Source organism: Sphaerodactylus townsendi, linkage group LG10 (genome assembly GCF_021028975.2).
Source record: "Sphaerodactylus townsendi isolate TG3544 linkage group LG10, MPM_Stown_v2.3, whole genome shotgun sequence".
Taxonomy (NCBI): domain Eukaryota; kingdom Metazoa; phylum Chordata; class Lepidosauria; order Squamata; family Sphaerodactylidae; genus Sphaerodactylus; species Sphaerodactylus townsendi.
In genome coordinates, this window is record NC_059434.1 from 30,283,916 (window position 1) to 30,298,950 (window position 15,035).

The window sequence follows — 15,035 nt, forward strand, 5'->3', positions numbered from 1 at the left end:
GACGCCCCCTGCATATCCAGACGCCCCCCTGCATGTCTGGAAGACCCCCTTGCATGACCGGATACCCCGCTGCGTGTCCGGATGCCCTCCCTGCTTGTCCGGACTCCCCCCCTGCATGTCCAGACGCTCCCTCTGCATGTCCGGACGTCCCTGCATCTCTGGACGCCCCCCTGGGTGTCCGCACGGCCCCCTGTGTATCCGGAGGGCCCCCTTGCGTGACCAGACAACCACCTGCGTGTCTGGACGCCCCCCCCCGCGTATCCAGATGGCCCCCTTGTGGCATGTCTGGGAGGTTGGGCAGGATGCCTGGGAGTTTGGGCAGGACACCTGGGTCATTGGGCGGGATGCCTGGGAGGTTGGGCAGGATGCCTTGGAGGTTGGGTGGGATGTCATATGTGGCCGAACACACCCCAGAGTGTGTTCAGAGTGTCCAGACGGCCCCCTGCATGTCGGGATGCACCCCCTGCATATCCGGAGGGCCCCACTGTGTGTTCGGACACCCCCCTGCATGTCCGGATGCCCCCCTGCGTGTCCGGACTCCTCCCTGCATGTCTGGACTCCCCCCTGCGTATTCGGATGCCCCCCTGTGTGTTCGGACAGCCCCCTTGTTTAACCGGACACCCACCTGCATGTCCGGATGCCCCCTGTGTATCCAGAGGGCACCCCTGTATGTCCGGAAGACCCCCGCGTATCCGGAGGGCCCCCTGTGTGTCCGGACGCCCCCCTGCCTGTCCGAACTCCCCCCTGGGCGTCCCCCTGCATGTCCGGACGCCCCCTGGACGCCCCCCTGCATGTCCGGACGCCCCCCCGCGTATCCGGAGGGCCCCCCTGGGTGTCCGGACAGCCCCCTTTGTATCCGGAGGGCCAGACAACCACCTGCATGTCCAGATGCCCCCTGCATGTCCGGACGCCCCCTGCATGTCCAGATGCCCCCTGCATGTCCGGACGCCCCCCACATGTCCGGACGCCCTCCCTGCGTGTCCGGACTCCCCCCTGGGTATCCGGATGCCCCCCTGCGTGTTCGGATGGCCCTCTTGTTTGACCGGACACCCACCTGCATGTCCGGATACCCCCTGAGTATCTGGACAGCCCCCTTGCATGTCCAGACCCCCCTGCATATCCGGGCACCCCTGAATTTCCAGACGCCCCTCTGCATTTCCAGACACCCCTCTGCGTGTCTGGACGGCCCCCTGCATGTCTGGACGGCCCCCTGCGTGTCCAGACGTCCTCCTGCGTGTCTGGACCCTCCCTCTGTGTATCTGGACGCAACCCTGAGTGTGTGGATGCCCCCCCTGCGTGTCCAGACACCGCCCTTGCTTGTCGGGACAGCCTCCCTACGTGTCCTTGGGAGGTTGGGAGGAATGGCCCTATGCGTTCGAAACCCCCTGGCGCAGGTCTGGATGCTCCTGTGGCATGTCCAGGACGCCCCCTACGCTGCTTGACTCTTTTACGGTCCCCAGAGTGCCCCCAAGTGCATCCAGACATCCCCCTGCGTATCCAGACATCCCCCAATTGGCCATGCTGGAAGGGGCTGATGGGAATTGTAGTCCATAACATCTGGAGTGCCTAAGGTTCGCCACCACTGCTCTAGACCTCTCTCCTTAGGAGATTTGTGTGCCCCCTTCTGTTTCCGTCTTTTGCCAGTGGCATTCATTTGGCATTCCCTTAACAGTCCCCTCTTTCCTACCAATATTTTCATTGTAAGTGATTTTTTTTGGTATGTAATTTAACTCTATTATCATTTTAATTATCTGTGTTGATGGAGAGGAGTTAGTTTTAATGGTTTTAGAATGTGATTGTCTCATGCATGTTTCAAATTGTAAGCTGCCTTGCTGGCCCTTGTTAAGACAGAAAATCAGGATATAAATTTTGCAGATAAATAAATAAAATCAGGAAATAAGGGTCTTCAAAGCAAAGCCAACTTTCGAAAATATTTTAGTAATACTTACAGGCATTTTACATCATGCACAATAGGGGTTTTTGTTTCTTTCTTTTTTGCAGTTACATGGCCATTCTTGTTCCGGGGCAATACTACAAAACCTTATCGATTAGCCTAGTACAGGGGTAGGGAACCTGCGGCTCTCCAGATGTTCAGGAACTACAATTCCCATCAGCCCCTACCAGCATGGCCAATTGGCCATGCTGTCAGAGGCTGATGGGAATTGTAGTTCCTGAACATCTGGAGAGCCGCAGGTTCCCTACCCCTGGCCTAGTAGGTGCATTGTTACCAGTCTCCAGGTGTGGCCTGGAGATCTCCTGCTATTACAACTGATCTCCAGATTACAGAGATCAGTTCCCTTGTAGAAAATAGATCCTTTGGTAGGTGGACTGAATGGCATTATGCTCCACTGAGGGCCCTCCCTTCCCCGAGCCCCTCTCTCCCCTGGCTTCACCCCCCAAATCTCCAGGAATTTCCCAGGGTGGAGTTGGCAACCCTAGTCAGACAAAGCATGTTATGGAATGAAGCTCTGCAGCCTTTAGTGCATTTACCGAGGACTAAGTCATGCTGAATTCACTTCCTTCCCTATAAACTGACATTGTTAGGGGCAGAATGCTTTTGATCTATCTATTTATTTTTATGTAAACTTCTAGTTTAAAAAAAAAATCTGACAATTTTCATTGTAGTACAGATATATAGAATCAACAGCCAATAACAGGCAGGGCTAATTGGGCTGGCTCCAGCCAAAACAGGTCCTGCCGAAACAGATTAGCTCCCCTGATTTACCCGTTCCCTCCAGTGTTTTTAAAATAGTCTCCTTAATATAGTCTGCTGTGTGTTTTTCATTTAAGAGTGATTACACTAACTCTCCTTAAAACGGATCACTCCCGCATGGTGGCTAATCCTGTTCACTTGACCGCATTTTCCAGCGTACAAATACAAAGCTATGCTTTGTGAAGTTATCAATACTTTTAGTTTGCTGTTGTTTAGTTCACCCACAGCCATGGAAAATTAAATATTGGTCTTTGTCCACTGAAGTCTGCTGGGAAGGGGGAGGAAATGACATTATTAACCATATCCTCCAAGCTGCTGCTGTTTCCTTAGCTGCTAATTCTCTCCAGCATCGACCAGCAGATATCCCTTGGGATGTGTATTAAACATGCTGAAGGTTAAGGCTGGGGAAGTACAATGAGCTCTCACTGGCCAGCCAATCACCTTCAAGATGCTCTAAAGAGCCAATGACTCCCAGTCAAATAGTACAGCGCGGGGCTCATTGTGTTGCCTTATTGCGCATGAATAGAGCATACATGTTGCAAATGCCTTGGTGAATCCTGGTGAAGGCTGCCAGATGGATCAGAGAGCTGAGAAAGAGGCAGCGATGCCACCATATACAGATCAGATGGCACATTAACTCCTCTCATGCCTGCTCGGCGTCCAGCGAGCCAACTGCAAGATTTTTCAGCAGCTGGAATAATCTCGTGACAAGGTACCAGCTTGTTTTATTGTTAAACCAAAAGCCATTCAAGGACTGCAAGATTAATTGTTGAAAATGCACGAGGCTAAAAAGATTTTCCCTCCTCCTCTCTCAGGAATTTTTTAAAAATCCTTTGCTAATTGTTTAACCCCAATAACATTTTTTCAATTAGCAGCAGCGAGAGAATGAATGCTCCATGAAAGAAAAGCCTCTGCCACCTTTCTGTGCAAGTGCATAATTAGAGCCTCTTTTTCAGTCAAATCAGATAATTGTAGGCACCGAATCTGTTGGTTATGTCAGCCTGGTTTATTGTTCCTGCCCCCTTCTGCTAGGAATTGTTTTTATTTGCTGCTTTGTCTGAGGAAATGGATTCTATTGCATCTAAGAACAATAAAACATGGAGAGAATTAAAAGCTCCTTTCAAATTGCAACCTGTCTAAAACTCGATTTGAGAAGAAGACATTGGAATGAAGATGATGTAGCGGGGGTGTTGTAGGGGCAACGTTCGCTCGTAATGTTGCGGGAGCTTCCCTCACATTGAAATAATTAAAGTTTTGGCATGATGTTAAACGTTTGTTAGTGTTCGTTATAAAATGCTGCCACAGACAAGCACTTTAATTTTTTCTTCTTCCGTGTGTCTTGTTTGTACCACATGAAGTCAGTTGCTTACTTTATCTTTCTTGGGCAAAGTAAAGGAGATTTACAAGGATGGGGAATTAATAAAAGAAACACTCTCTCCAGCAGGCTCTGTGAACCTGAGCTGTCTGGATCGTGGATCCCTTAGGCTGCTCTTCTACTCTCACTATCCCTCTTGCGGGACTTGCAGTTGTAAACCTAAGCAGCTTCCTAAATGGCTCAATGTTTTCTAAGCCCAATTTTGTCTGAGTCCAGCCACCTTCACTGGTGAAAGAGGGATGAAGGGGGTCCTTTCTGACATTCTAAAAAGCTATGCTGGGGAGAATGTATGGACAAAAGGCATGTGGGGTGGGACTGGGAGCTGTAGTTAGAATCTCGAGGTGAGACTGAGGAAGATACACAAATATAAGCCTGGCTTCCAAGGGTGTGACTTTGCTTAGGATAGCACTGTTACAGACCAGTGAATTTGAATTTAACACAGTATGCCGACAGGATGCTGTTGGCTACTCTACATCTAATTAATCCAGCTGCAATATGTTTATTAATGTGATTAATTCTAAATAGGCTGTTGTGGGTTTTCTGGGCTGTGTGGCTGTGGTCTGGTCGTTTTTGCTCCTAATGTTTCAACAAGACGCATATGGCTGGTGTCTAGAAATATGTCATGGCGAGATGCCTTTCTCAATAGTTATGTGATGGCACAAATTAAAGCATTGCTAGGGTTTTTAATAAATAATCAATCAAATTAACCTATAAGAGGTAAGGAGTATGTTTGATAGCTGTCTGAACTCTTAGTTCAGGGCCTGGGAGTGTGCAGTTAAGTTCAGGGAGGGCACCCCTGAAAAGGCAGGGACGGAGCGAGGGGGAAGTACACCCTGTGCACGTGCGTGCCCTGCGCCCCCAAGCCCCCATCCACCCCAGAACGCCCCAGAATGCCCCCGGAACGCCCCATCCCGCCCCCACTACACCCCTGGAACGCCCCCAGAACATCTCTGCAGGGGTGCATGCCCGGTGCGTTGCGCACACACCCCACCTTCCCTCTTGGCACTACGCCTCTGCCTTTGACCTTTCTGCCCCAACAGTGGGAAGCCAGACTTGGATGTCCTTATAGCCAGACACATTCTTGTCTCCTGTCCTCTCAACCATGTGATTCTCAGAACTGACTGAAACCCTGATATATACTGAAATCATTAATCAGAACCATCCAATAAAGAAGTTCAGATTAATGTGGTTTCTGACTGTTGTAGTAGTCCTCGGTAAATAAAGTATTAGTACATTTGGTTGCATGGTTTGAGGTTATTGCAGTAGACAAGGGTCTGCAAACTACCATTTCTTGCTTCTCATACTAGGAGTGCAGGCATTGCTACACAACAGTAAATCCCAGTGTATTCAGTGGTGCTTACTCCCATGTCAATGTGCATACAAAATGGGTCTGCAGAGTACAGTTTAAAGATGCACTCCAGAATGTGCTTAGTTCCACATACTTTTACTTCTGAGTAAATCCTGTTAAGTTGAAGGGAGCTTATTAGAAAACCTGCATAGGATCAGATTCAGAATTTAGGTTCTTCTGTTTGCATAGATTAACTGGCAGTGCATTGCCCAAAACTGCCACAGTATTGCTGCCTAACAGAATGATGAGTTATTTCTTCCCGGGAATAAGTGGGGAAATTTTTTTAATGAGCAGTGTCACTGTCAAACAGCATTCTGTGTCACCCTTAGACAAAATCTATAAATCCACACACTGCTAAAGTGAGAGGAAGTGATAGCAAGCTGTTCTAACGGGTAGCAAGGAAGGAAGGACAAATTAAGATATTGGTTACAGATGCATAACTGCAATCGCTGTACACAGTTGATTGTTATTAAAGGTTCCATTGGTTCCCTATCTGAATTAGGATTTGTGTTGCCCAGGGGTATGGTGCTGTTCATCAGCTTTTAGAAAAATACATTATCATATTCTTTGCAGGATCTTAGCCTGGATGGAGCTAATCGATATACTATTCCATGTAGAAGGGAAGCAGTTTGTAAGCCTCTTTGGGTCTCCTTATAAGAGAGAAAGGGGAATATAAATCCAAAACTCTTCTTTTTCTCCTCAGAGTTTTGATTATTCTTTCCATCCCTTTCTTCAGTGAATAACCAAACTCATGTTTATCGAGGGGCAGGGAGGTTTGTGATAATGTTCACAGATCTCAAGAAGGTCTTGGACAAAGCTGCCAGTTAGGGGACATCTGCACTGTGCTCAGATCCTTTCTGTTCCTAATCCATGTCTTTCGCTTGTATTTTTCCCCTCCCCACCCCACTTCATCTGTTCCCACTGTATGGTACAAATGCATTCATTGTATATACCATTAGCTTGTTCTGAACTCAAGGGTTCTGAACTCAAGGGTTCTGCACTCAAGCAACTCTCAGTAGGTGACCCACTTTGAAGAAGATGAGGAGGAGGAGTTTGGATTTATACCTCACCTTTCCCGTCTGTAAGGAGATTCAAGGCATCTTACAAACTCATTTTCTTTCCTTCCCACAACAGACACCTTGTGAGACTGAGAGAGTTCTGAAGAACTGTAGCTAGCTCAAGGTCACCCAGCAGACTTCATGTGCAGGAATGGGGAAATAAATCCACTTCACCAGATAAGAGTCAGCAGCTCATGTATAGGTGTGGGGAATCAAACCTAGTTCTCCAGATTAGAGACTACCACTTTTAACCACTGCATCATGCTGGCTCTTGGGTATGATAGAGTATGAATTACCTGACTCTGCAAAATTAGGTTCCAAAGCTTAATCTTGGAACTCATATTAGACTATAGATATCTTGAAGTGATGGCCCATGTTAAGATAGGTAGTGGTGGGTGTCTTTGGATAATCAACATTTGTCAAATAAAAAGGAACTTTCCTTCCCAAAAACAAAAAAACAAAACAAAATAAACCACCCGATCCAGAGTGGGAGGCAAGGTTTCCTCAGGTTCAACCACCCCATTACATGTCTGAATCTCAGCCTGGGCTTGTGGTTTTGTATTTTAGTGGGTTTTTTTTTTGTTTTGGTAGTTTTAGTTAGCTGCACCAAAATTCCTCAGGGAGTTAGGAGACTCTGGATGATGCCACCTAGGTTGGGAGGTTTACAGGTCCCAGCACCTGGGTGTTCCCCATCCCCCCATTGTTTCCCAAATGGGAGCCACAGAAGATGGGGGCTACATCTTGAGGCCCATAACTTTGGACCCTGAACCAAACTTCAACAGCCTGGGTGGTAATCACTGTGAGAGTCTCCCAAAGATGTACCATGAAAGCCTATGCTACTTCAGCTTAACAATTGTACCCTGACAGCAGGCACTTCAAATTTCCCAGATCCTTTTAAAACCTCTCCGCATGGATTTCTAGTTGGAGAATCTGAGGTCCCCATTTTAAACATTGAAAGTGATCCTGTTTCAGGGTGGATAATCGACCCCCAAACTGCATTATTTTCAATGTTGCTTTAACTGGGAACCCCAGATTCTTCCTTTAAGGTGGATTTAAAAGGAGAATCTGAGCTCCCTAGTTTAAACACCATTGAAAGTGATGCTGTTTGGGGGTGGATGCTCCAAAAACAGGCAAGGGGGAATGGGAGAAAATGGCTCCAAGGAGGGAGTTCAAGTATGGCACGAGGGGGGGGGGAGCGTTTTCAAATGTTCACACAACAGAGAATCCATTTTCAAAACATTTCAGACTGAAGATTTTTTTAAAAGGAGATTAATTTAAAATGTTTCCAAGTTGGAAAAAAATTGTTTAGGGGGAAAACAATGTGGAACTCCATAGAGGAAATGTTTTATTTCCTGCCTCAAAACATTTCAAAGTGTCTGTGTGGAAAGGGCCTATGACTATTCCCCATATTTGAGAATGGACCAAGAGTCCTTATTTTATCTCAATTGATCCAGTGTACCTCCACTATCTTTTAATATTCTTGCAATTGATTATCCAGATTAAAATCTGGGAATTAACCATGTAATCTGGGTCTACACACACTGAGTTCCATTCAAACATTAGAGCATGGCATAGACACATTAGGCACACATCCCTTCATTCTTTGTCACATGCAGAGGAACACTCAGGAACTATTTAGACTTCTTTGCAGCCACACAACCAAAATGATCCAGACTATCCCAAGTTCTCATTTATTTATTTATAGTCCACCCCTCTCACTGAGACTCAAGACATATTATATAGTGTTAATCAATGCAATTGATAGGATGTGAAATCTAACAATAAATATAATCAAACTAAATTACAGAAATTTGAAAGAAAGCAAAAAAGAACTTAGACGTTAAGAAAATGAACGAAGAACAAAATGGTGTTACATAAGTAGAAAATGATGCTTGGGAGCAGGAAAATCCATACTACCAGCAGGTAAAATATACACAGTGGTCTAGTCTAAAGTTCCCATTCTTTTCTAAAAGCACCATAAATATCTTCAGGATAGGATGTGGTAAAACTTCCATTTTCAGTCATTGGAAGCCAATTGGATTCATCATTCCTGTCAGTGAAAGGCTTGACTAGTTTTATTTCAGAAGAATGTAGGCATAACATGCCAGAATTATCAACTTTGTTCTGTTAACTCAAGTAGTTCTTGTTTCTGTTGCCAAGTGTGGAGCTCTGCCAAGTGTGATTCTCTATAATACATGGCTAATTGAGCAACCACTATTGACTTGACAGTATGGCAATGAAAATGTCACCATGTCCAGTAATCTTTATTTTAACATCTAGATATTACCAATCACACACTCTCAGACAAGGTTGTAAGCTGCCAATATTCACTGTGGGTCCGCTGACAAATACTCCACTCCCCTTGCATATGACCCACATGCAGACCAAGTATCATAACAAAACCAGTCACTTAGCTTATTATTACCATGCATCTGCAATAATAAAAGTATCCATGTGTTCATTCAGCTGTCCTTTAATGGCAGTGATGCCTCATTGAAAATAAAGCTAGGAATCTCAACATTGGCCAGCACCTTGGGATGATTGCTGGAGCTCCTGACCAAAAATGAAAGGAAATAGAATATCCTGGCCCAAAGTTTCTCCAGACACCCATCTCCTTCCAGTGCTATTTGCAATAAAAGCTAAGGGCAGGCAGAAATCATCAGAACATGTGAAAACTGGCCACCAACCTCGGGATGACTGGCGTTGCAGTGCCAAAAATTAAGGGAATTGGAGCAACCTGAACCAGGTTATTCTCATGACAGAGAACATGTAATAAAAGAGCTTTTAAGCAACTTGTCATGTATCTCTCTTGAATCCCCAAATCTGCCAAGGAAGGTTGATGAGTAACTGTGGGCCTGTCGCACATGTTCAGTCAGACTTACCTCACATGATTGTTGTGAGGACAAAATGAAGGATAAAATAATAGGTGAAAGGTGAAAGAAAGGATATGGCATTTCTTTTAAGTCTATTTTTGCCCACAGTTCATTTTAAAAAGGATGGTAGCTCTTGCTGTTGCTTTATCAAGTATTGCTGCAGCTCTTTGACAGGAGGAAGAACTGTTCCTTCAGTGTTCAAACTAATGGCCTATTCCACATAAGTCTCCCAAAACATTTGCAGAACGTTTGCAAAACGTTTGGAAACCACCCCCACTTGTCTGCATTCAACCCCTTGAAAGGATTCTAGGGCCCCTTCTGCACATGCAAATTAATGCATTTTCAAACCACTTTCACAACTGATTGCAAGTGGATTTTGCTATTCTGCACAGCTTCAAAGAGCACTGAAAGCAGTTTGAAAGTGTATTATTCTGCATGTGCGAAATGAGCCCTGGTTACCATTCTGTGTGTTTTCTGTTTTTTAAAATTATCTGTGGAATTGATGCTTCAATGCTTCAATGTCTTGTGCTGTGATTCCTCATAGCTTGTGTAATCAAACCTTCAAAGATTTAAAAACCGCCCCCATGAAAAAAACCCAGAAATGATGAAAATAAACAAACAAGAAGATACAGAGTGAGCTCAGCAATTCGATAGAAAATGGTGCCGCAGAGAAAATTCGGGGAGGAGAGATGTGGAATATTAGATTGCACAGCCATGAAAACATTATTGTATGGAAAAGAGTCAGCTTAAGCTAAATGTCTCCAAGTACAGCAATTGAGACCCTACAGTGGTGTAGGAGAGCAAATGGCACCTAGTAAATGGCACTCTGGTCCCGGGCCTGCCTCAAGGCCCTCCTTACGCTTTTTTAGCCTGAACTGAACAGGCCACTTTTTCAGCCTGAACTTTTTCAGGTTGTGCAAGTGGGAGGGGTGTGGGGCAAGTGTAGGTGGGGTCTGGGGGGGTGATTTCCCACCCCCCCCGTAACCTGGAGTGCGGCACCCCCCATGTCCCATTGAAGCTACACCAATGCACTCCTAGCATGGATGTAAGCCTTCAGAATTATGTAAAAAAAAAAACTAGACCAGCTTTCCTCTCTCTTTCTAGACAAGCGGTTCCTGCCAAAAATGCCTCCACATCTCCTCTACTGGCACAGCTCATGCCTCTCGATATTACTCTCTATAGCCATATTTCTAATATTTTAACTTTATATTTATACACACATATGTCGACTAATATAGGATACATTTCTTACATCTAATGAAGTGGGTTCTGGTTCGCAAAAACTAGAATTAGAAGAAAAATAAACTGCTGGTCAAATGACTGTAAATACACTGAATTGAATTGTATTGAACTATATTAGAAGTAAATGCATGAGTTGAGTACAGCATAATGCTGACTTAAGGGGCTCTTCAGCTGACTTGAGCCCCAGGAATTTTGTCTCCTCAGCGCCATCCCCACCCCTCCAGTTGCCCTGGTTATAAAACTTGATCCTGAATCCCTACTCTTATTTTTCTATTTTTCTCCATACTCAAGTGGGGAGTGCTGCAGTCCATAGCCTAATTGTCCTAGCAGAATATCACTGGAAAGAATGAATTGTGAGTCACAGATGCATCATTCTAGCTTCTAAACAACAGGACAGTTTTTTTGCTCCCTAAAACCAATCAGTATAGTTTTCCACTATGTTTCTCCAGATAAAATTAGGAATCCACTCTATCAGTTTCCTACCAGCATGGCCAATTGGCCATGCTGACAGAGGCTGATGGGAATTGTAGTTCCTGAACATCTGGAGAGCCGCAGGTTCCCTACCCCTGCTCTAGCCTATGCATGCTAGCTGAAAAGTAACTCATACTGAGTTCAGTGAGACTTATTCCCAAGTAAATATGCAGCGAATTATAGCCATTATATTCAAACACCTAAGGAAGTTGTCTATTTGAAAGTGGCAATGAATTTCCAACTTCCTGTTGGCTCTTTCCCCTAGTTTCTTTCTTAATAAAGGAAGCAAATTCAAAAATGTCTCAAACATCCAATTTCTTCTTTAAACTCAAAGTGCTGCATAATGTTTTTAATTTTTTTTACTATTATTCACAATGCCTGATTTGTCTTACAGGGTGAACCTGTAACCATGGTGACAGTTCTATCCCCTGTAAGACAAGAAAAGTAGCTATATAGCATAAAATGTCAAGGTTTTGGAAATCTGCCATCCCCACAACTTTCTCTCTGGGCACTTTAGCAAACGAACTCCATAACCAGTAGAATTGGCCATTACAGTATCACTTCAGCATGATGTGAAAGCATTTTTTTCAGGATCAGGCCCTCTGAGTTCAGTGGAATTTTCTTCATACTTGAACACACATATGACTGACACCTTACTTTGTATTCATATGACTAGCAGTATGTTTCAAACATACTGCATGTCTTATAGCTGCCTATTTTGGTGAGGGCACTCTTCCATTTAAAAGATGCATAGGAAGACAAAAATCAGCCAGTGATTTTTCTTTTCCCCCTCCCCATGAATTTTTTAAAGACATAGGAGACCTAATCAGAGTAAGGGATTTTCAGGCCTAATAATAGCTGATCAATATTCATTATTTCCTTCAGTCACACTCTCCTGTTATAACTGTCGTTGTTGGAAACTGACCCTGAAACCTTAAGATGGATTGTGTAAAGGGCAGTGTGTAGGAAAGGGATGGACATCCACAGGAGATTATGCCATAAAATCCACCATCCAAAGCAGTCAATTCCCACCCCCCCCAGGCAAACGGATCTCTGTAATCAGGTTATCAGTTGTAACTTTGTGAGATTTCTGAGCTCTACCTTAAGACTGGCAACTAGGGGTGGGCAAAAAAAATCTCTTTTTTTGTGTTTAATAAACCCAGAAATTGTTGACCCCACCATCCAATTCTATGTCAGCTTTTTGGGGGAGGAGTTGAAAATTTTCTGGTTATTAAACCCAAACTAAACTATGAAACTGACAAGAGCTCTGTGCAGCAGGTAGGAAAAAAGATCCATTTGGCTGGCAACACTTTTGGCTGACTGTTTTTGGTGAGCTGTGTGTGAACCAGAAAAGCCAAAATGGATCTGTTTTGTGTCTTCTGTGTGGGAAGGACCATTGATGAGATCTGGATTTTACACAGAGAGGAAAAATTCAGTTTCTTTCTTCCTGGCCTGTTATATTTCTGTTTGTTTCTTTGGTTTTTTTAATAGGAGAAAATACAGGCATATACACTACAGTACAATGTTAAGATTTGTTTCCTGGAAGTAAGCCCCCTGAATAGGTTCAAGTAGGAATCTGTGTAGACCTACTTATTAATTGCTCTCAGATTGCCGTCTCTGCAACCTGAAAGGATATAGACCAGGAATTCCAATTTCCTGTACATGTTATATGATAGCTAGAAAAGAATCTAAAGGTGACTTGAGGATACAGTACAGTCCTAAGCAGACTTCAGTGGCCTTAGAAAGGTACTACTCTGTTTAAGAGTGTGCCCTATTTCTATTAATTCCCAAATACAAGTGCATGTTAAAGACAGTGAAATTTGGGGATATATTGCAGTGAGGAAATGACAGATGTTTTCTGGAATGAAGAAACAGGTGGAATTGTTACATATTCCAGTGGCACTGTATTTAGCAATGGGAACATATTCTGTTACTGCTGGAAAGGGATGCTGATGACCCGCGCCAGCATCTGCTTGTAATTTCCCTGTAACTCTGCTTCATTTCCAAGTAGTAGCTCTGATATTTGGTCAGGACGTTTATTCATTTGCTTAGGCCACTCTAACTGCTTATCCCAGCTTCCTATTTCTGCCAATTTCAGCTGGACACTCTGAATACAGCTGACCTATCAATAAATCGTTCTATCAAAGGCCCGCTTTCCCTTTGTTAGGGCAGAGTTGTCACCATGGCAACATTTGAATACCTCTAGATTAGCTGGTGCTCCTCACAGCAGTTGTCATCTTGTCCTTGACTCCCCCTCCCTTTTCTCCTGTTGCTGAATTGCCATAATATCCTTCTTTAGCATTGATCTGTTTCTAGACTGTTTCTGGGTGAACAACAAAGGCATTTCCAGACGATATTGGGGTGGTGGGAATATTTCTTCTCTCTCTCTTGTGTGCTAGGCACATCCAGAACCTGTGTGTGTAGGCATGAGAGCAACAGCAATGGAGAAGGTGAATTCATTACTCAGGAGAGTGATTGTAACTTGGTGTTAAAATGTCTGCTTTGAATGCAGAAGGTTCCAGGTTCAATCTCCTTCATCTCCAGTTTAAAAACAGAGTAGGTGAGGTGGAAAGAATTTCTAACTTAGACCCTGGGGAGCTGCTGCCATGTAATTGATAGACCAATGGTCTGACTCAATATAAGCCTTCATGCATTCATGCAGTCTCCAAAGTGAACAGAAGAGGGGTGACTGCCTCATAGTGATGTCATGAGAAACACAACATAATCAGTTGTTCCTCATAGGGTTCATTTGCAGAAGAAAACACGACCGTGGCCCTTTCCATACAAAACAAATAAAATGTTTTGAAGAAGGAAATAAAATGTTTCCTCCATGGAGTTCTGCATGGTTTTTAGTCCAAAACGTTTTATTTCCTGCCTGAAAATGTTTTATTTGCTTGCTGTTCCAAATTATTCTTTTTTTGAAAATGGTTTTCTGGAAGCGTTCTGTGGAAGTGTTTTCACTTGCTGTGCAGATCCCTTTAAAATGTTTCCCACACTGCTCTGCAGTTCCCTGACTAGCTTATCAGCACCATTTTCTAAGCTCGCGCTGGCTGTCTCACACTGTATTTATATCAAGGTTTGTGTTTTTTTTTATTTCAGGGGATCGTGTCTACATAGCTACGTAGACATGACCCCTTATCTCAGCACAAGGCTTTGAATGTAAAGATGGCACTTTACTATTAACCCACAGCCTTTGCATAATGTTTATGGATTCTTTCTTCAGCACCAGGGCTGGATTTATTTTCCCATTCCACTCTATGCTACACATCCAAAAATGCCAGAGGCTTAATGAAATATTTTTACAGGCAGTAGCTACGGAATTAAAATTTTCAAGGAAAAATAAGATTTATAGGATAAAATTTGCCCTGAATATTTCTGATAATCCCAACAGCAGAACAGCAAAATATGTTCATCATCATCATCATCAATAACCCTTATTAGGCATACAAAGTAAAGAATAAATAAAATAATGCAGTAATAGAAGCAGGTCATGTTCCTTTCTGTTTTCCTTGATTCCGTACAGCAATCACTTGCAGGAGAAATTCAGCTGTCTTTTCCAGTGTCTCCTGTTTCTTGATGTTGAGAAGGAAGTTAATTTGCAAGTCAGCTGGACAAGTTCATGCTTTGTGGTATATGGACTGTGGTAATAAGTATCCGATGTTTGAATACTTAGGACAGAAGAAAATCATGTGGTTTAAGGTTTCTACTTGGTTCAGACAATGGGGACAAAATCTTTCATTGGATGGGATAGAGAGTAGTCACCCCTCTTCTATTGCCGATGGAAACACATTGCATATGGGTTAGGGCCCATCTCTGTGTTGGCTCCAGTAATAGATCAATGTAGTGCACCAGCTGCCGATGTTTGGGTATTATAGTGTGGTATAGAGGGGAGCATGATCTGTTTGCTGATGCTAGAAGCAACTGTTGTTCCTGGTCTAGCAGTCTTGTTTTTAGT

General features: G+C 43.9%; 1 protein-coding gene across 28 annotated transcripts in view; it reads left to right on the plus strand.

Annotated features, from left to right (window-relative positions):
* The first annotated feature begins 3,248 nt into the window (after positions 1–3,248).
* SORBS2 (sorbin and SH3 domain containing 2) overlaps positions 3,249–15,035 on the plus strand; it is a 289,570-nt gene continuing 277,783 nt past the window's right edge. For 10 of the 28 annotated variants that reach the window (XM_048509745.1, XM_048509754.1, XM_048509766.1 and 7 more), the window contains exon 1: positions 3,249–3,425. The gene's annotated coding sequence lies outside the window, so the exon portion shown is untranslated. The remainder of the gene's footprint in view (positions 3,426–15,035) is intronic. The other 18 variants (XM_048509759.1, XM_048509758.1, XM_048509760.1 and 15 more) reach the window with 8 other exon arrangements.